Source organism: Ixodes scapularis, unplaced genomic scaffold (genome assembly GCF_016920785.2).
Source record: "Ixodes scapularis isolate PalLabHiFi unplaced genomic scaffold, ASM1692078v2 PGA_scaffold5__190_contigs__length_132052651, whole genome shotgun sequence".
Classification (NCBI taxonomy): Eukaryota; Metazoa; Arthropoda; class Arachnida; order Ixodida; family Ixodidae; genus Ixodes; species Ixodes scapularis.
This window is the reverse complement of record NW_024609880.1, coordinates 7,097,965-7,120,257: the sequence shown is the minus strand read 5'-3', so window position 1 is coordinate 7,120,257 and position 22,293 is coordinate 7,097,965. Positions and strand designations below refer to the sequence as shown.

The window sequence follows — 22,293 nt, the reverse complement described above, 5'->3', positions numbered from 1 at the left end:
TGGAGCTCCGCGATGCCTCTTGCGACGCCGATCCCTCTTTCTAGAAGCAGCTAGAAGCTTCCCTCGAGCAGAACGTCGCCGCACAAAGCCCCGTCGATCGCGATGGGTACGAAAACACTGGACCGTGGTGGTAAGTTCACGTGATTTGCGAGGACGCGGACCGCGGATGACGTCGCTTTGGGTTCCTCTAGCAATGGAGCAGGTTTTCGTAGCGTCAGCCGGTTTTCCCCTAGGTCGATGACGGCGCCATACTCGCAAAGAAAGTCCATTCCTAGGATAACGTCTCTCGAGCAGTCTTGCAGAACGACGCACTTGACAGGCCACGTCTCACTGTGGATCTCGACGCGAGCAGTGCAAATCCCGACTGGTGTGATTAGGTGCCCACCGGCGGTCCGTATATGTGGGCCATCCTACGGCGTCGTCACTTTCCGAAGGCGTTGGGAGAGCCTCCCACTCAGGACGGAGTAGTCTGCTCCGGTGTCGACGAGGGCCGACGCGTCGTGGCCGTCGATAAAGACGTGTAGGTTATTCTTCACCGTTGCAGGAGCGTCGCTTCGGTCTCTGGTAGCGTTCGAGTGGGGGCCCTCCGTCGTTGGTGGAGGATCTTGACGTCGGTCGTCCTCGGCAACTCCACCTCCAGGGGTTGCCGCAACTAGTTTCCTCGGCGAGGAGCGAGGGGTGACAGGCTTTCATGTCGGGGTCGGTGCATCGGCGAAGCTGGACGTCGTGGCGAAGGTGACCGGAACTCTCGGCGGGACGCACGCTCGGGGGACTGAGGTCGTCGCAGGTACTCGTCGATCGCCCGAGGTCGTTCACCATAACGGGGGCGCTGGTCGTTCGGGTGGAACCCGCGCAGCCCAAGTCGCCGGTATGGTCATTGGCAGTAGGTGTGGTCTGCTTCCCCACAGTGGAAACACTGAGGGCGTCGGTCGGGCGTTCGCCACACGTCGGTCTTCCGAGGTACGTGGGGCTCCTGACCTGGTCGTCGTGGCGTCTGTCGTGTTGCGGCCCAGGAGACTGACGTCGGGCGGCGCGACATAGGTGCGAGGAGGAGGCGGTGGCCGTCGGGCCACCGCGGCGTAAGTCAACGTGGGCTCCTCGGTGGCTGTCACGGCGACGGGAGCCTCTGGTTGGATGGCTCTCTTAACTTCTTCCCGCACAACCTTGGCGATGGAGAGCGTCGCTGGTCGGTTTGCAGCTGGCAGCAACCGGCGGATTTCCTCCCGGACGACCTCCCGGATGATTTCGCGGATGTCTGTACCAGGGGCGTTTCCGCCGCTAAAGAGGTATCCACACGAAGGAGAACTCCGCGGATGGATGTCGTGACGTCAACAACCCGGGAAACTCCGTCCCCGGCTCTGCCGCGTGCACCTGCGAGCTTTCGTACTGACAGCACGAAGCCTTTGCGCCTCCGCCACGGAGGAGAACGGCGCCGCGAGGCGTCAAAAAGGAATGATGTATGTCTCACGTGATGCGCGCTCCGCGGAGGAAAGGGGCGGATTTCTCCTTCGTGTGGATTGCAGTGACGCTTGGATGCCGCTGGTAGTGGGAAGCGCGCGCTTGGAGGGCGCGCTGGATGTTTTTTGCCTCGGTGACGAAGGCGTCGACGGTTGCCGGCGGGTTGCGGACGAGGCCTCCGAAAATGTCGTCTCCTACCCCGCGCATGAGAATTCGTAGTTTCTTCTCTTCGGTAGCCAGAGGGTCGGCGCGGGCACTCAGGCACAGAACGTCCTCTACGAAGCCGGTGACGCTCTCGTTAGGGCCCTGGGTTGTGGTTCGCAGTAGGTCCTCGGCTCTCTCTCGGCGGTGGTGGTTGCTGAACGTAGCCTTGAGATCGGTCTTGAAAATGTCCCACGACGTCAAAGAGGACTCATGATTCTCGTACCAGTGCTTGGCGGTACCCTCAAGCGAAAAATAGACGTTGTGCAGGCACTGCTCGTCGGTCCAGCAATTGTGGCGGGCAACGCGTTCATACTGGTCAATCCAGTCTTCGACGTCTTCGTATTGCTCGCCGTGGAATGGAGCAGCCGTCCGCGGTACGACGGGCAGGTAAACGACGGCTGGAGCGGCCGGGGTCTCTGACTGGTTGGCCATCGTCGTCCTCCTTGTTTGCCTGGTCCTGGGTGGCAAGGGTCCTGATTCCGGGGGTAGGCCAAGGTTCCGGCGACTTAATCGGATCTCGGTCTGGTCTTCGTTGGGTTCCTGGGGGCTTGTGTTCGGACTTTCACTGCGGGAATTCGGAGGGGAGCGCTGCACGGGCATGCGGTTACCCCGCACCTCCACCAAAATGTCACGGGTGGTGACAAAAAAAAAATAAATAAATAAACAGGAATAAATAAACGTTTAATGTGGCGAACTTGTGCCAAAAATAAAAAAGGGTACAAAAGATAATAACAGAGCGTCGCGGGCGTCGAAGTCGGCGTAGGAGCAGAGTCGAACGCTAAGGCGAAACTGACCCCGCTCGAAAAAAAAAATTGGCTTGCTCTTTATGTTTATACAGCCTTGATGGAGATGCGCCTCAAAGGGTAATCGGTTTCTTAGCTGTAGATGAGAAATTTTGCCAGTGCGGTACAACCGCTAACCTGGGGTTTTTAACGTGCATCACGCAGTAGTGATCACACGAACGCGTGCCGGTACGAAACTCATCCAGATCGAAACGGGCGGGGGCGGCGGGGATCGAACCCAGGAGGTTCCCAGCGTAAGCTTTCGCTCCACGCTCCGAGCTGAGACGCGTTAGCCCACTCGGCCACTTCCTCCCCTTGCGGAATGCCTTATGTACCCTCGTGGGTTTCTGGATCGTTCGGCGCGTAGAACATTCTAACCTCGAATTATCCAAGACGGTTCTCGAATTCACGAGAACATCAAATACAGTGTGAACAAAAATGTGTAGCCGCGGCCAGGAATCGAACCCTGGCCTTCTGCGCGGAAGGCAAGCGCGATAACCGCTAGGCCACGCGCGCGCTGCCTACTCGGCCAGCTGCGCGCGCGGCAATATCACATCGGGGAAACGTTCCCGCGAGCCACTGGGGCAGGGCTCGCTGGTAGTTCATCCAGTCCCCAACGTTACATTAGGCGTAACTGCAGACACATAAACATCAGTGAAGATGCCTAAACCTTACTCGCCACCATGTGTATCCGTACATATGGTGGAACTCAATCAGCAGTTCAGTGCTCTTGTGGACACCGGGTCAGTAGTAAGCATCATTGATAGTCGAGTGGTATCTAGCTTCCTAACACATCTCAAGGCAAAAACTACCATAAAGCTCCTCTGTGCCAATGCTTCCGAGTTAAAATCCACAGGCGTAATGTCGTTGGCAGTGGTTGGAGAAGCAACGCAACTGCAACATGATTTTGTTGTCATCACAAATATGGTACATCCGGTCATTCTTGGGTGTGATTGGTGCAAAAAGACCGGGCTGACTATGAATTCAAACCAGACATATACCACTCACTGAGACAACAACGATGGCTCTCCCAAGTAACCCTGAGTAAAAACCGTTGGCTGAATCGCAAGATGAACCTAAAATATATCAAGATGTCCTGCTGACCCACTTCGCTCAATTCATCACGTGGTTCATCACGTTTTTTCTTACCCTCGGTGAATATTGTTGGCAAGCAATGAAACCCCGCGTCACCACTGAACATAGGTCTACCCAAAAAGTCCCTAAGCTTACTACGGTCGTCTCCAGAAGAACAATTTTCCCAACAAATTTTGGAGTATGCGTGAACGCCTTTGTGCCGGGACGATTTTGTGGAGATATAATCTTCTATTCGAATCTTAAGTGATTTCCTGGTCAAAAAATGGCAGCCCCGAGAAGCATTCTTTTCTGTAAAGATGGTCACACCAAAATCCTCGTCATGAACTTCGAATCCAGCGACACAAACAATATTCGCTGTGAGAAGTTGAAAACCGTAACTTGTTAAACCCATTCCCGGACTGTTTCGACTGTTATCCCAGCCGACAACGTGGGTTCTTAAAGTCCATCTAACAAAACAGAATGGAACGAATTGAATTTCGGTCCTAGCCTGACGGAGGAACAAGCTCGGTCTCTCACGAATTTTGACACGTTATTGCAACAATCTCCAATGACTTCGGTTGCACTTCTCCGCTTGAACATTCAATTGATACAGGAATGTCTCACTCCATTCACCAGCATCCTCGTTGGGTTGCCCCTTCAGAACGACAGATCATCAACGAACAAGTGCAAAAAATGCTCGAACAAGAGGTCATATTGCCATCTGATAGCCCGGGGTCATCGTCGGTAGTTCTAGTTCCCAAAAATACGGATCCATTCGGTTTTCTGTTGACTATAGAAAACTCAGCAGCGTCACTAAACAATATGTCTACTCACTACCCCGGTTAGACGGCACCTTAGATCGTTTCGCGAACGCAAAACTTTTTACCACCCTACAATTAATTTCGGGGTACTGCAGAGTCCCAATAAAACCCGAGGATGCAGAGAAAACCGCATTCTTAACAAGTGACGGCCTATTTCAATTCAATCGGTTACCATTCGGACTCACCAATGCTCCAGCCATATTCCAGCGGCTATTGGATAAAGTGCTAGGTCATCTCAAATGGACAATGACCCTGGTCTACCTCGACGATATAATCATTTATGCCCCTACACTCAATGAGCATCAGCGCCGACTTCGCCTTGTACTGCAGGTTTTACCTTATGCTGGACTTAAACTGAAGGCTAAGAAGTATTTTTTCGGCTTTGGACAAGTCCCATATTTGGGACACTCGATCACTTCGAAGGCATACTGCCTGATCCTCAGAAACTGCGATCCATTACGTAATATCAACCTCCGGCAACGATCAAAGATCTAAGAAGCTTTATAGGATTCGCGTCCTATTTTCGGCGTTTCATAAAAGATTTCGCGAGACGCACACAACCGCTAACCGTCCTTCTACGAAAAACAACCACCTCTGCCTGTGGGGAAGCTCAAATTCAGGCACTTGCGGACATCAAGCTTGCCTTGCTAAACCCTCCCATTCCAGCACACTTTAACGAGACTAGTGAGACAATCCTGCACACCGATGCTAGTGGCGATGGTCTGGGGGCAGTCTTGCTCCAAATCCGGCATCGAAAAAGGTTTGGCCTTCACCAGTCGGCATTTAGACGACTGTGAGAGCAGACGCCATCCTCCCGAAATGGAATGTCTCGCCGTGGGTCTGGGCCGTCAGCAAGTTCCGTCCCTATCTCTATGGTCGTCATTTCACGGTTGTAACGGACAATGCCGCATTGCAATGGTTGCAATCCAAGCAGGACATGACGCCAAAGCTCGCCAGGTGGGGACCGCAGCTGCAGGAAAACAACCTCTCAATTCGTCATTGCAGTGGATCATTTCATCAAGATGCGGACTTTCTTTCGCGCCACCCTGTGGTAATTTCTGCTGTTCAAGACTTGTACATGGCACAGGTAAACGACGCTGAGCTAGCGAATGTACGCTCGATCCGCCAATAAAGTCCCACAGAGAAACTCAGTGACACGCGACAACGATTACCGGGCCTGTTGCGAGCTTATAGGATTGACGAGAAAATCCTATGCCACGTAAAGAAACGACAGCCAGCAGGCACCGTATGGCTCCCAGTTGTACAAGTCAGCATACGGGTGTAAATACTCCAAGCATTCCATGACGCTCCGAGTGCAGGTCACCTCGGGCGAGAAAAGACCTACACTAAGGCCACCGCACGTTTTTGGTGGCGCGACCTACGTCAAGACGTCGTTCGATACGTTCAGACATCGAGCACTGCCAGTTCCAGAAGACATCTACTACTAAGTGGGACGTACCCCGTTGCCCAGTCACACCTCCAGAACAGGTGTTTGAGCTAATCGGAATTGACTTTCTCGAACCTTGTCCAAATTTCCGGAGCGAAAATCGTTGTTATAGGTTGACCACTTACCCAAATGGGTAGAGGCCCTAGCGGTACCAGATGCTACCGCAGATTGCCTAGAGGAGTTTATTTATGTCAACATTGTTCTGAGGCATGAAAAGCCACGCTCAATAATCTCAGGCCGTGGTACACCGTTCATGTTTCACCATTTCAAAAAATGTCTGGCGACACATGGCCTACGACATTCTCCGACATCCGTGTATCATTCTCAAACGAACGGTTTAGTTGAGAGGAACAACCATACACTTACCGATATCGTCTCCGCCAATGGGAACTCCACGCATACTAATTGGGATAACTTTGTCCCGCATGCCACGTTTGCACTGAACACATCACAGCAAGAAACTACAAAAGAAGTACCGTTCAGACTCTTATACAGTCGTGACGTGACGCTGCCTATTGAGACAAGGCTTGGGGTGAACGGAACACAACGTTGCAGGGACACTCAGCGTGCTTGACTTGATGATATTCGTAGAGGGGCGCGGGACGCCATTCGGCGAAGTCAGGAAAAGACTGGCAATATGTCAAAGACCGGTAACCATAATGTGCCCGAGTTCAAACTGGAGATAAAGTTCTGACGATACGGACCTTGCGGTCTGCCGGAAGAGCTGCTAAGCTTCTTCCCCGATACCGAGGGCCTTACTGAGCCTTGGAACGGAGATGGCCTGTCACCTGGCACACACCACTGCTTTCCTGAGCATGTATCGCATCTCATGCTATACATCCCATGAGCGCGCCACGTCCAAGTTCCGAAAAAGAAATGTGGATATCTTTTGCTGACGGACTACGAAGAAGATCACATTAACTGTATTGTTAAAAGAGGTTCCCAACTTTGTTACTTTTTTCAAGGGGAGGGGGAGAGTGCTATGATAATAAAGAGAAAGAGGAAGAAGACGGTGGGAACCGAAAACGGGACGGCTCGGCTGAGTAACTAATGAGAATTATCGTTACGATATTTATATATATATATATATTTATATATTGTGGGAACCGTCGGGTTCCCTATATCCCTATTTAGGTCTAGCTTCGATCAGGCCGTTGGAGCCGTCGTCACCAATGGCGTCGTCCTCCCGGATACAAGGAACCGAGGCCGAATTCCCCGAAGGGGCCGGCGCTCCCTTGCCCATTTTGGGTGAATGTGTCACTGGCGCACCCTTGAGAGTTATAATGGGCGCGACTGCTAGCGGCCTCCCCGGGCACGTCCATTCTCCGAGGCTACAGAAGCTCTACGGATCTCGGTTTTTCTTTGTGGGCCTCCGACTTCCCGTGAATCTGTCTAATGCGGCAGCGCGGGAAACCGACCGGGGGATACTGGCAATTCAGTCAGCGGCGCTCAGCGCCCAGACTTTTCCTGTCTAACAGCGAAGCGTGTTGGCATTTCAGTCAATAAACACGTCTTCATCTGGACTCAAGGAACCTTTTGTGTTTCTAAGTGGTACCCCCAAAGGGGAAATCCCACATTATATATATAACTGAGAAGAAAAAAAACCCTTGGGGAAAACAGAAACAACGGACGATTTATTCTTCGACGTTTCGGCCGGAGTCCGGACGAAATGGCGAAGAATAAATCGTCCGTTGTTGCTGTTTTCACCAAGGGTTTTTTTCGCCTCAATTATATACCCACGCCGTCGGCCTCCCGCCACCATGCCCGTTGTATATATATGTATATATATATATATATATATATATATATATATATATATATATATATACAACACGGGCACTTAACGTCATCGTACGTGGTCTCCGAGGAGGATATAAACGAATATGTGCAGATTAATGAACCGCACTTAATCCAATGAATCAAAGAATCAAAGTTTTCAGGAACCCGCCGAAAGCCAAAAAACGGCGGAGCCAGGATTTGAACTCTGGTCATCCCAATGTCCGGTCGGGTGTAGTGGTTAGCACACCCGACCGGACATTGGGAGGCCCAGAGTTCAAATCCTGGCTCCGCCGTTTTTTGGCTTTCGGCAGGTTCCTGAAAACTTTGATTCTTTGATTCATTGGATTAAGTACGGTTCATTCATCTGCACATATTCGTTTATATCCTCCTCGGAGACCACATACGATGACGTGAAGTGCCCGTGTTGTATATTCAATAACGTGGCTCTTGATTCTCGCAGATGATGATGATACCGTGTCTCTAAAAGCTCATAAACAAAGAATACTACATGTACACGGGGCGAGACAAACAGTGGGAGGATTTCTGGAGCACGAACGAGCACGTACCACGTGACACTAAGCGTCGTACCGCGTTCCACGCGGCGGCGTGTGTTTCCAGAACACCTCCGATTGGACACATTTCGTTTCTTGTGCATTAATAAGACAGGTAGGAAACGGCAGAAAGCCAAGGTGGAGTAGTGTGGAGGTTAGCACACCCGACCGGACATTGGGAGGCCCAGAGTTCAAATCCTGGCTCCGCCGTTTTTTGGCTTCCGGTGGGTTCCTGAAAACTTTGATTCTTTGATTGATTGGATTGGTACGGTTCATTCATCTGCACATATTCGTTTATATATATATATATATATATATATATATATATATATATATTCATTATTCTATTAAAAATATATTTATTTTTTGTATGGGGCACAACGACGTCCACAAATTATGATAAGCTGCTCATTCTGCAAAAAAGAAATACCACGAATATTTGAAAATTTCAACGGCGGACCTCAAGATATCACGAGGGAGCCACATTTCAGTAAATATGGTCTGCGAAAGTTTAATAAAATGTATTACTTTAAGCTACCGCAAATAATACAGAGCAAAACATTCTTTGGGATTTTTCAAGACGATGTAAATAACTATATATTGAGACACGAAATCAGACGACATCCCAGAACGCGAACAAATTATGGTATGAAAACGAAATAATTTCAAGCGGCGGACATCCTTAACAATACTCCAAGTGAGAGCGACTTCGACTGCTCTCACCCAATTTAAAAAAAAGAAACTGAAGGCGCTCCTGGTGGGCAATGACATTGGTTTTTGACATTGTTTTTTTGGCGAGTGTAATGTTTATGCTTGGTATTAATGGTTTTATAGGTAAAAAGTCTGTATATGCTTGTAATTTTATTTTAATTTGACTGTCATAGAAACTATTGTCGAAACCACTGATAGCTCTTATTTCGTATTTAATCTACATGTCCTTGTTCAATTCGGGTCATCTCTATGTTTGATATAAGTATATGAATTCATGTGTTATAAAAGACTCCATATACTTGTCCTTTCTTTTTCATTTGACTGTATTAGTACCTAATATTGAAACCACTGTTTGCTCTTCATTCCTAATTCACATATTTTTTTAATATTCCTTTCTGAAATGTAAGATTGTTTTTTACTTGTTTTTTTTTTACTAAAGTTCCAAGTTGCTGTAAGTGCAAAGGAGGCAAAGACTTCGTCAAACATCAAGCTTCTGCCCACCTCCCGGTCAGTCGGGGAAGAATTAAAAGAAAGAAAGAAGTAAAGAAAGATACGCTCGATGCTCGGCCATAAGTTCAAACAAATATGCAGGTGAGCACAAAACTCACATAAAGGGTGCGAGTCCGGAGGTACTCACCGGTCGGAGCTCTCACAACTCGAACTCAATGGGCAGCGGGGATCACACGGTGCACATGAGACGTCGCTGCGGGGAGTGAATCATTCGAGGAGACGTCGCAGTGACCACCGTTGCGAGAAACGGAAAAAATCGAGTTTTAGTCCCAGCGGCGATAGCTTCCTTTACACGCGTGTTAAACACCGCAGGCGTCCAGTGCTCCGTTTCAAACGGAGTGTCGCACCTCAGGGTCGTGCCCTGCCGTCGCCGCCTTACGTATACACCGAGAATCGGAAAGAATCCGCCGGGGAAAATTGAAAGACGGGGGGAGGGGGCTGTCTACTTACAAACGAAGGTATCCTTGTCTCCTACATCGAGCGAAGCTATGCTCCCTTTCACCTGACAATGGACCGCAGCAGAAGCTGCGATAGAGCGCTGCCAATGTGTCACGTGGCCAAGCCACGTGACACCTTGGAAAAAACGCGTGGAAAAATGGGGTGCATATTGAAGGAGAAAGCAACCGACCTTGAGGTGCTGAGCCGACGGTCCGTCGGTCTTACCTGCTAACTGCGCTCCTCCAGGAATCCTTGTCGGTTAGGAATTGTTTTATTTTAACAATGGGGAGCGTAGATGTTGTTTGTATAGCGTTCAGACATCCTTGAATATTCTAATGACGTCTTTAGTCCTTACGTTTGTTTTTGTTTTGTCTGGTACATCTAGAGGTGAAACGTACGGGATACTGATAAGTCGACGTTCCAGGCTCTCGTAAGTTTTCCCATAGACGTTTACACAGACCCTTAAAAGGAAGAAAAGTCTGCATAAACTTGTCCGTTTTATATTCGCGTGGTCGCCCGTCCGATACAGCGATACAACGACGATTGTCAGTGACTGAAATAAAATCCTGTTGATTAAGGGTTTTTATTTCCATACGTGTTTCCTCAAAGGATATTTGCTTCTGATTACGCCAGACAATTTCCGAGTATCATCAATTTAATTAAGTGCATTGGAGCAGCAGGGACTGCAGAGACAGTCTCGACGGGATTCGGACATTTCAGTGTGGGACCGTTTCGGTGTAGGGCGTTTCGGTGAGGTCTTTTCGGTGCACGGACGTTCCGCTGTAAACTATCTGTTTCGATTTTTTGTTCCAAAATTTCAAGAAATTCGACGGCAAACAGCATAGATACCAACAGCCTGCATTTGGCGAGCGAGACGAGAAGTGCCGAAATGTGTCGGCTTGCGATGCAGCCAACGATCACACTTTTCGTTTCGTCATATGCTTGCAGTGTATTATGACATCGCTCCGCAGGGTGCCGGGATCTTCCGCAATAGAAATCGTGCCTGAACATATAGCCGCGTTTCCCTTCTCACCACCCAGAGGTAGATCTATGTTAATACTGGATATCGCAAATAACGCTCCCTGATTTTTTATTGATCTTTGTCAATAAAACGAATTGTATTTTGTTAGCAAGCGTCCTGCGAGAGTTCCATTATTTTTAATTAAGGCTAATTATTAAAATTTTAGGAGTGATTACCTCATTTTTTTAAAATAATGTACTAAGAGCTGAAATGTCGATGGGAGAGTTAACAATATCCTTGAGAAACACCAGAATTAGCTGTTAGCAAAGTGATACAATTCGCGTGCATTTTATTTTTTTCTTCTCACAAGTAAAAAAAGTTAATGAAACATGACAAAAAAATGCGTGATATGTGCGCCCGCCCCATCATGGACGCCACTTCAATTGTCACGGGCTTACTTTATAGGCCGAAGAAAAAGGAGCACGGCAAGACGCATGAATCTTCTTTATTTCTTTGGTAATCAAAAGCCCTTATGTTTTATATACCGGGTTTTTCAGTGTAAGGTTTAAAAATTGCTGACAATAGGGTGGTTGGAAAAATATTTTGCAAACATATATTTAGTCGCAGGAGACGCCGGGAGTAGCAAAATATATACAAATTCGCTATCTAATTTACTAAAATTTGCTAATTAACTTTCCCATTAGCGATGTTTAGGTCCATGTTGCTATGATGATTTGGAAAGGTGGCACCGTGGAAGACTAAAGCAATTTACAGAGAGTAAAATGAAGCAACCGGCTTGGAGATATTCGTCGCCAAACTTTACGCTGTAATGAGCGATAAGGCAGTTGGGTCCAGTGATATCCAATTTCGGAAATCATACCCATATGAAGATCAAAGTTCGTCAGCAAATATCTCCAAGCTGGTTGCTTCGTTTTACTTTCCGTAAATTGCTTTAGCCTTCCATGGTGGTAGCCTTAAAAATTTCAATTGCAACATTAACTTAAAATCGCTAATTAGAAAGGTTATCAGCACAATGTAGTTAGTTATATAGCTTTTTTTTATTATGTGCGCTTCCTAGTTCTCTCCGCGGCTTGAGGTGTGGTTTTCGAAACAAGTTTTTTTTGTTTGTTCTTCAGGAATTCGTTAGGAATTGGGAACTTTGGAGCTATTGCTGAATCGTTAGGAATTTTTGTAAGCTATTACTGAATCACCCGTATAAACATCGTTGAAACACAGTTTTTTTACGGGTAGCAACATCGATCGTTATGACCCGAAATGAGAAGCTTATTCCAGACCATGAAGAACCACTGATATTTTCGCACCAAAATTAGTTAAGATTTGAGCTCATGCAAAATAAATTTATTCAGTCTATTCAGTTTGTTTCCTTGATGCAAGTCAATATTTCTATTGATTAAAATTATTCGATACTCGCACACCCCTCCATCATTTTGTAATGATCTAAAAGTGATCGATTACTTTTGTTTCGTCGTGCGAGGTTATTGAACACAGCAGAAATGTGCTCCTCAAGAGATGCTATTCCGGATATGAGTTTGCAAAAATGACCTGCGCGTTGAATTGTGATTGGAGTTTATTTTCCTCCATGTCACCCCCCACCAGCAGAGAACTGCCAAATCTTTATTTTTATAAATGAATTTTAGTGTTTTTTCTTCTCGCTGGGTTTGCAGGCTAGGAGGATTTTATTTTCAAAGTGCTAAACGAAACAACAGAACGACTGCACTGACATCATCCAGCTATACTCTTCGTAGACCATTTATTCCAGCGCTGGCCAAGCTGCGGCATTTGCGTGTTGAAGTGCGCCTCGCCGCCTCTAGTAAACCTCCCCCCTCCCCCCCCCCCCCCCCCCCCCTCAACCCGTTGTCTCCCCCGCCTCTCTCGCGGCCACACGAGCACTACCTACCACAAAAAGAAAAAAAGAGGGCGTTTTAAATTGAAAAGCAGGTTGCGGTTTGGTATTCTTGTGCTACAGCTACCTTACGTACAGTTTGACATCTTTTGGCTCGGATAGATCTATAGCAGTAGTAGTAGTTGTTATAGTCCGTTGCAGAAGGAACGCCGGACAGAAAAGGTTTTTCCCCTCCTCTCCAGCGTCCCGTTTGCTTCTTCCTCCCCGGCCTTCATTTCCCTCGCCCTAGCTTCTTGAGTTGCAACGGACTATAGAAACATTTTTATTGAGTCAAAAGGAGGAAGAAGGGTATAGTTTATGGGAAATGAAGGAAAAAGATGCAGAGTCGGAGGGTAGTTGTACCTATTCCGGGGCTATACCGACCTCGACTGCCGCCGCCGCTCTCTTTTCCAGCAAGCCATGCTGGCTCGGGTCCTCAAAGCGGCGTGAGGCCTCCCACATCTAAAGTACTTCACGGTTTCATCTATTAATCTAAAAAAAGGATTGCCCCCCCCCCTTCCTTTCTCTGCCTTTGCCCTTCTAGGCGGCTCCTGGCAGTTACGTGATTCTTTTTGCGGCTCTTAGGCCGGATCAGCCTGGCCACCCTTGATCTATGCGGTGTTGGACAAAATACTCGATAAAAGTATTTAAGTTAAGTTACTAAATACCTGCGTCATAAAGTATTTAAAATACTACTCAAGTTACTTTCACTGTAAAGTATCTTGAGTAGAGTACAAATACTTAGAAATAAATTTCAGTTACTTTTGAAGATAGTTCCACATTGAATTATTTGTATCGACGTCATTGACAACTACAATTATGCAGCTACGCAAATCTGGGTTACCAGAATGGTTTATTAGCACGCAACAACACAAAACAGAAAAAAAAAAGTATAGTAGGGCTATTTTATGCAGTCCGACTATAAAGAGCAAAATGTTGTCCCGAATGATAAATGATGAGGCGGCGAATAACTGAAGAATTTAAACGTTTAAGGAGGCGAGCTTGTTCCCAAAACAAAAAAGAGAAAGGCTAGCCTCGCAGGCGTCGATGTCGGCGAAACCGCAGGATCGACCGCTGGGGCGAGACTGGCTCCGGACCGCCACTTGGAGCACCTGGAACATTCGGCGTAGAAAGTTCGGCACGTAGAACATTCGTAACTCAATCAGACGACAAAATGCTCGAACTTACGACAATGTCAATTTGAAGAAATAAATAAAAGAGAAGTCCGCTTTCTGGTATCGAACCCGGAGACTCCGCGCGAGAGCCTCCGCGCGGGAGCCAAACGCGGTAACCATTCCGCCACGCGCTCGCTGAACAACGCACGTGGCAATATCACGGATAGACGTTACAAAACATTTCTGGAACAACAAGAAAGAGGTCGCTTTAGCTATTAAGGAGGAGATCAGACCGTGGCGCCCCAAGCGGTTAACTTTGGAACTAGATGGATGGGGACAACAAATACAATGCACTGTTAGAAAATTCCATCAATCTACGTGGAAAAACCGAATAGAACATGTCCCGTTTTCTGGAAATGCATATAATGTGCTGTTTGCTTTCAAAAGCAGGAACTGTATTATATGCATCGAAATGTGCTATTTAAGCAATAAGTATGAGCTTATCCTAATCAATAAAAAAAGCCTTACAAGATTACAGTTTATAATCGGTTCAACTGGTATAAGCGAATTGAACGCGCCCGAAAGTGCCGGATATCCAGCAATTTTTATGGAACTCTATCAGACCGCGGAAGTACAGCGCCCGTGAGCCCAGTTACGCCGCGCGCAGGAAGACATCTCTCTCCCGCGCATGCGCAAGCTCCTGCCGGCCGGCGTGGGCCCGGGGGCTGTGGAGTGGTGCTACCTAGGGTGCCTTCATGTGCGCTTTGCTTAGGGTGGAGACATCTGGCCATTTTGTTCCCACTTTTACATTTATTTTTTGTTCAGAAGCGCGTGAAAGAGCGTGTCCCTGCACGCGTTTGTGGCGCTGACTGTGCTATGGCGACATTTTGGTTTCGTCAATTTCTTCGTATTTTCCCCGTGAGCGCGTGCTGTCGGCATCGGGTACTACAAACGGTGGCATCACCCTTAACAGAAGGACATTGAGGCACCCTAGTGCTACCCGTTCGGAAGGCGAGTTTGACGTTGTTGTCGCGTCGTCAGCGGCGTTCTACGGTGCGTAGACGGCTTCGTTTTCCAAGGTACGTATACGTTAAGTTCTTCCTAACGCAGGTTAGTTTACTATCTCGAAAGGTGTCGTATATTCCAAGTTCGGGATGCCCATCGTGCAGCGTCTCGTCTTCCCAGCCGCATAAAGCTAGGCCTCTTATAGTTCCTGATTCGGGGCGGCATACTGCACGACACTACTTAGTAGTTGGGCACTAGGAGAGCACGGTTTCCGCAATATTCCCGCATTATTATGCCAAGCCGCTGTCAACATGCGTGACTTAAGCGCGTCGAATTAAGCTAGATTCGCCGCCAACTTCAACCTCACATGGTTCAAAGTTCAGCGCTTGATCGGGGAGGGGGATGGGGCAATTGGACAATGAGGGAAGATCGGATTAGAAGACGTGAACATTGGTCACTAATGTTTTAAGGAACGAAGTATATTCCTAAGCTCGAAAGCGTGAGATATTCTCAATACAGCGTTCGATAAACAGAGCTTGTTTTTAACTTTTCTTTTTTATGCGTCTGAAAGCAGAGTGGAGCACTGCGTTCCTCAGCTGCTCGACCGTGTGAGCGTTCTTGGCAGCTTTCCGAATATGCGGTCCAATAAAGGTGGCACCTGCTTGATGCAGAGAAATAATGCAGGCTTTTGCATCTTAGGAATAGCAAGGCAATATCGTCCGATATTTTGAGTCACCCAGTAAACTTATCTGTACTGTGCCAGTAACCAATCATCGTCTTGCTAATGCTCGTGTGCGCGCCGCGGATGCTCCATCACTCCAGGTGTTTTGTGGACTAAATTGATGCCATTTTTTCGGGACTGATATTTCTGAAATAACTCGGGCTACTGATAGACGAATATACTTCGAAATTACCCCGGTCGAGTCGAAACCTCTATTGTAATAGGTGGTATTCACTGGAGGCCACATTGGAGCTCTCTGAACGCTGCGCATGCTCAGAGTGAACTCCCCCTTATGGCCTGAGAAGGACACCCTTTTTATGTAGGGTAATGCTACACGCACGACGTTGTGCAGCTCTACCGGAAGTTGCTGTACGCACGACGTGCATTAATGTTCTTTCATTGGACGACCCGAATCCTGGCCATAGTGGCAGAGCTTTGCTCTACCAATAAAAATTACTGCAGAGCCCTCGCAAATATTTTCGCTCATCATGACCTAACCAACATCGCAATTCACGAGCTTGCTCGTGAATATGCGACGAGACTCGCGCATTGTGCATGCAGCCTCGCACATTCATGAGCACGCTCGAGAATTGTAACTGGGTTTTGTGTGTCAAGTCCCCTTTTTTTTTAGATGATGGGATTTGACTTGTTTTCATCGAGTATCAAGTTCATTCACCGCAACGGAGTGCGGTTTTGCCTTGTGAATTAAAGGAAGATACTATACATATCACCAAAATAAAGCGATAAAACTCATGGTTATACATGCTAACCGAAAGAATCTGAAAATCTACTCCCCAGATAAAAACTCAAAAGGTGTGCCATGTTTGAAAATAGTATAACTCCCAAAGCCCTAGGTATTAATGCTCTCAGCCACAATTGCAATCAGAAACGTTTGGTTCAGCGTTCCTTTATGACTAAAAAGATCGACTTTTTTCAGGCAGAAGCATCTTCGACTGCCACTGGATGGCACCAGGTGCTTCGAAGGCGCCAGCTTCCTCTCTGCTATGGAGCTGATGTACGCCACATACTGCTGTCTCAACCTAAAGTACCCTGCCGAGCTGCCAGCAGCGTTGAAGTTCGTTTAGAGGTAACTATGAATGTGCCTTTGAAAATGTGCACTGTGAATTTGCTTTGGAAAAATGTATCGTATGGACAGTTCTGATTTTTTCAAGTGGTGCAATTGTCAAGTGGACATTGCATTTCGTGAAGAAATAAATAAAGACGGCGTTGGAGATGGGGTATATAAAGCGTGTTCGAAATAAACTTTGCAGCTTAGTTTGAGACGTTGCCTCCTCTTTTACTACCTTCTGTTGTGTTCTCTTTTCTGCCCCAGTCTCAGGTTTACAATCGTGTTCACATTGGAAATCTCGCCGCATCGCGAAAATTAGAACCCGCGAATTATTCCAAATCTTCAACTCTTACCTCAATCGCGAAATATGGAGCCCGCGAAAAATAAGTCGTTTACAGTATAGGGTACAAGTCAAAAACTTCAAATACTGTTCTCCTCTGACGTTGTGCAGTGTTTCCGAAACTTGTAGAAACACACAAACTGTTCATTACCTCATAAAAGTGCTAACTTGTCGGTGGCCGAACGACAACTATAGCATGGCGCATAATGCAACAATTTTGTGCACTACGTCATAGATTAATGTAATCTTAAGAGGTAATACAGTCGCGTGTTCCTTTGCTGAGTACTGTACATTTACAGGATATTTTTTATTCTTACAGATTTGTTTAAAGAAGGCCATGAAAGCTACACTTTTGCGGTTTGTGCGAGCGAGTTATACGCTCAGGGGGACATTTAGTGGGTGGCTAATCTTTGCAATATGTCGGCTAATTAATTAAAATTTGTTACTCTTTTAATTAGTGAAAATAGACATATGGTTCCAATTAAAAACTTCGTGGGTGTTATCGAAAACCATTAAATGAGTCATTTTCAGAAAGACTTTCAGCGCGTGAAAAGTGTAGTAGTACAATAAAGGTTACCACTTGCGGAGTACGAGGCTACCGGTTGCGGTAAGGCGCCCGCGCGATTTTTCCGTCTCTTAGCTAGCCCCAGCCTTGTACCTGTTCCACGAGTAGTAACTTCAGCGCACTGTTGCGCTTTTCACGCGCTCAAAGTCTTTCTAAAAATTACTGATCTAGGGGACTTGAACGACGCTCAGCAAATATCTAATTGGAACCATACGACTACTTCTACTAATTAAAATATAATTAACGAATTTCAATTAATTAGCCGACTTATCGCGAAGATTAGCCACCCCGGTAACGTCCCCCTGGGCGTATAACTCAGTCGCACAAACCGCATAAGTGTAGCTTTCATGGCTTTAAACAAATCTGTAAAGAAAAAAAAGAAAAAAAAAGAAAAAAAAAAGCATTGCAGACGCATAAAGATTCCTCGAACGTATTGCAGTACTCCCATGCAAATATTAAGAGTTTCATTCAGCTTGGTCACACTGTCACCGAGGCATTGCCAATTACATTAAGCAAAGTGTCTGACTTTCGACAGCAATTTGAAAAAATATGTTTTGTAGAGTTGTAGGGTTTGTGTTTGTTTGGCACCTTCAACAGCAACCTGGAACATGTTGAACCATGTTTTTGTTGAAGCTTTACACTAAGAAAGGCAAAGGTCTAATGTTAACGTGCTGCTTTCTAGACACCCTTATTTACAATTCGCTTGGCAATTCGCAATTCGCTTTACAATTCGTTACTCACATTAATTGGATGTGCTGCAGTAACTGCGTGACCTGCTGGGGAGGAGCGTTTCTTTTTAAGTCATATTATTATGTTGCAATATAATGAAAGAATAAATATGAATCTGGTATTCAGATATATCGTCATATAGAACCAATAGTAGGACTTATGCATCCTACGGTACGTGCAACTTATATTTTAACCCGCCTTAGTATCACTCGGCTGCAAATGCAGGGGCTCTTGTTCTGCAGGGGCACATAAATATACCTGTGACCGGGCTATGATCATTAGTTAGAATAAGTAATATGAACCAAAAGACATGAATGTTCAGTGTTTTATATATTAACCGCAATATTCTGCTTAAGCCCTTCAGGCAAGCTTTTTTGTAATATTGCATTGACTGGTATTCTGAATTCCTTTCTTAACCGAATTATTGTTGTGTACAACGTTACTAGACAGGCGAGCTGGTTAATATGACATTCTCCAATCCGGGATGGAGGCTAGGAAGACATACGTCTCAATTGAGATGGATGTGTTTGTCCTCCTTTGTAGCCTCCGTCTCGCGTTGTAGAATGTCTTAGCGTTGTGAGCTCACGTAAGCTCCGAAGTGTGCCCAGTTATTACTGAGAACTGATGTCAGTGGGGTGAAACTTTTTTTTTTTTTTGTACAATCGAAATTTGTCTTGATGCAAGGATCAGACTTGGATGCTCATGGTGTGTGCACGGACTTTCCAGATTAAGGGCGTTTGTCTCGGCTTGAAAGGATATTATAGACAAGATTTAGAATTTGTTCAGATCGAATTACTAACCGATAGAGAAGTTAAAGAAGGAGTCAGGAACTCCTTAGCTTCTATTATACATCTTCCTCTAAATAATCCCGCCCATTATTTAAGTGATCTTTCTTTCAGGCAACTTGTGGCAATGAACCCACAGGAGGGGCCCCGGCAGTCTTGAAGAAAAGTTGCTCTGGTGCGTCTGAAGGCGCATTGAGCCCTCCAAGAGTTCTCGAAGTACCGAAAGAAGTGGAAAGAAACTTCGGTGCTTGTTTAGATTAATTTTTTTTCTCTTGTTAATATTACTATTTGTTTTCATAGGCCAAGATGGTTCTTTTCGAGGTGTAGCATGTCAGCATAATTTGTTGTGACATTTTTCTTAAATGTCATAAAGTACACAAAGTAAATGCTCACTTTGATATTTTTTTGATGGCTGAGCTGCCCCAAATATATTTGCGGCATGAAATGTTTTTTGTATTGTGTATGTGTTCTAGTCATTTAAAAGAAAAATAAATGTAAATATTTTTGAAGCAGCAAACTGTTCAGTCTTCTTCGCAATGGGCCCGTTTCTATGGTTTGGAACCAAAAGGACCAAGCGTGAAATTAGTTTCATAAGGATGTTTACAAATGTTTCTATGCCTTTATCCCCGTTCCTACATGTAAAATGTTCTCTAAACTTGACGTAGCATGTGAGCACTTTCTCATAGCATTCCTGGCTGTTCTATTGAGTATATATGTCGCAGATTCATTGTTTTGTTTTCAGGATAGTGCTCGCATTAGATACGACAGTTCAAATTTTCCATACAAGTTTGGGGAACATTTCCGCATTGCAGGTAATTTTATGTTGCAAAGACTTGCATCAAGTTGCGCCTGCAAACTGTCAGGACATCCCTGTTTTGCATGTCACATATCAACTTTTCAATGAGAAGCTTGGCATGTGACATACAAAGCCCGGATGTACTCGTGAATAGCGGTAGTAACATAAAATGGGACGAGTACTATACCAAACAAGACTGAACTGTTTCCGTAAGTACAAGAAATGTAACTTGTGTCATTTTGGACGTATTGGAACATGTGATGTACTTCGTAAAAATGGTACATGTTCTAGCATGGCTTGCAACTGAACATGTGCTGCTGTGTGCCATGATGGTACATTTCTTGTAGCATACACTACTTGTTCCGTGATGATGGCGTATGGAACTTATTGTGGCTGCCCATACAACAAGTCCCGTACCAAAGAAGTATGGAACATGTTCTGTAGTCCGGTAATACAGTACATGTTGTGGCAACAAGGTTAGCATGTATGTGTCCCATACTTTGACAGGAGTTTTTCTAACAGTGTGGTTCAGCGCTCGGCTGACTTAACCTGACGCTACGTCAGCGTTCGGCTGGAGTTTGTGTTCTCCGGTGAGGGGGAGGAGGGGCTCTTTTGTTACCACTCCGGCCTCCATGAACAATGCAGCATGCACCCTCCCAGCTCAGCACAAAACCCCAAGTGGGTCAAGTTTGCATCCTCTGACGACTGCTTTCGGGAAGATCCGGCACTTAACGTCACTTTAATAATTGTTGGTATTTTTTCATTACACTATGCACCGCGCTCTATTAAAAAAGATGACACGAACATGCCCACAAGGCCTGTGGGCCTTGTGTTGGGTAAACACCGAGGTGTGGGGGTGACAAACGGGTCAGAGCGCTTCGCCAATAGTGACATCGCTGAATATCACATCCTGCGGCGCACCATAGACGCATCGTTTAACTACAATCCATATTCCCTATACGTTCTTCCTTGATCGGCGTGGTTGCACTATAAACGAACTTGGGACAAGATATGAGTGAATGGATAACAAAGAGAACCCACATAATAGCCAAAGCAGTGGTCGCAGCGCACCTTCTTCAAGTAGGTTGCGTTCAGAAAAGCACTCAACGTTGGGGGACAACATAAAAAACGAGCGTGTTGGTAAATACTTAAACCACCCGAAAGAATAAACACACATTCGGGACGCAAACAGACGATACAACTGGAAGAGTTGTATCGTCTGTTTGCGTCCCGAATTTGTGTTTATTATTTCCGGTTGTTTGGGGGGACACTTTGTTGGCATTTTGAGAGGTCACCCGGCTCCTAGTTCGTTTCCTGTACTGTTCTCTGTTTATCAATGTTCGCTCACAGACAGTGTTCGCGAGAGCAATAGGTGCCGGACTGACAAAAAGAAAAAGAAAAAAAAAAAAAACCTCGACGTTTTGCTTTAGCGGGGTCATATATACAAACAGCAAAAAAAAATTTTTTTTTTTTCACTTTTTTGTGTGTTTTTACTTCTCATTTTCTTATATTTGTTATTTCTTGACACTTAAGTCTGCATTGTTCTCGTAGATCGTTTCCCGGTCTGCTTGCGCCTCAGGGTGGCATCTTTACTTCCGGAAAACCACACCTTTGGTTTGAGGATTTTTTTGGGAAAAACTTCGTAGAAACGAAAAGCGCCTTTGGGAAGGCGAGGGGAGAACCTTCATTGTACGAACTTAGGGCTGAAATATGAGTCACAGTCAGAAAAAAAGTGATATTTTCGCGAGTTCAGTTAAAGTCACCGTAGCTAATCGAAGCTAGCAACAGGATTCGGTTGCTCGAAAGAATGTTCACGTTTGCCAGGGCCACGCCCACGCACTTCATACCGAAAAACTCGAAAATGGCGGAATGTCAAAAATGTATTCACGATATTGAGTACAAGACACTCAAAATTGTAATTAAAATAGAGTATTAAATACTCTCCATCAAAGGTATTTGCAAGATACCAAGATACTCCAAAAAGTATTTAAGGTACAGTACCTTGAGTAGAGTATTTGAGATAGGCACAAGTCTGGATCTATGTGGGCAGCGGACGCTTCCCTCTGATAGGCTGCTTGCACATACGTCACATCGCATACTTTTTAACACCAAGTAAAAGGAGGAGAGGGAAGCTGCCTTTGTAAGAATTTTGAGTGACAGGTTAATCTTCTTTAATCTTCTGGGAGGAGAATAGCGACGCCTGTGCAATTCCGGAGGCACATAGGAGGATCCTGATAAGAGGGGAGCTCCTTCTTCCCCTTTTCTCTGGAGGGCATCGGAAATGACGTCATGTGCAAGTCACTTACAGTGGGTCAGATAGCTTCTTTCTTGTGCTTGACGGACCGGAAACCACCATTTCGCCGGGAGGATGCATGACGAGCGCAAGAGGTTTCTCGTGATTTTATAAAAGACGTTAAAATTAATTTTTGTGATTGTGAAAGGCTTCCCAATGCCCTGGAAACAAAGTGTTTCGGGATTTGCAGCAACCACGCCGATCAAGGAAGAACATATTTGTTATTTTGAAAATGG

General features: G+C 46.1%; 1 long non-coding RNA gene across 1 annotated transcript; it reads left to right on the top strand.

The window, feature by feature from the left end:
* Nucleotides 1-14,750: 14,750 nt before the first annotated feature.
* LOC121837986 lies at nucleotides 14,751-19,159 on the top strand. Its single transcript, XR_006078378.1, has 3 exons — nucleotides 14,751-14,833; nucleotides 16,418-16,567; nucleotides 19,083-19,159. It is a non-coding gene; the product is annotated as an uncharacterized LOC121837986 (long non-coding RNA).
* Nucleotides 19,160-22,293: the final 3,134 nt, after the last annotated feature.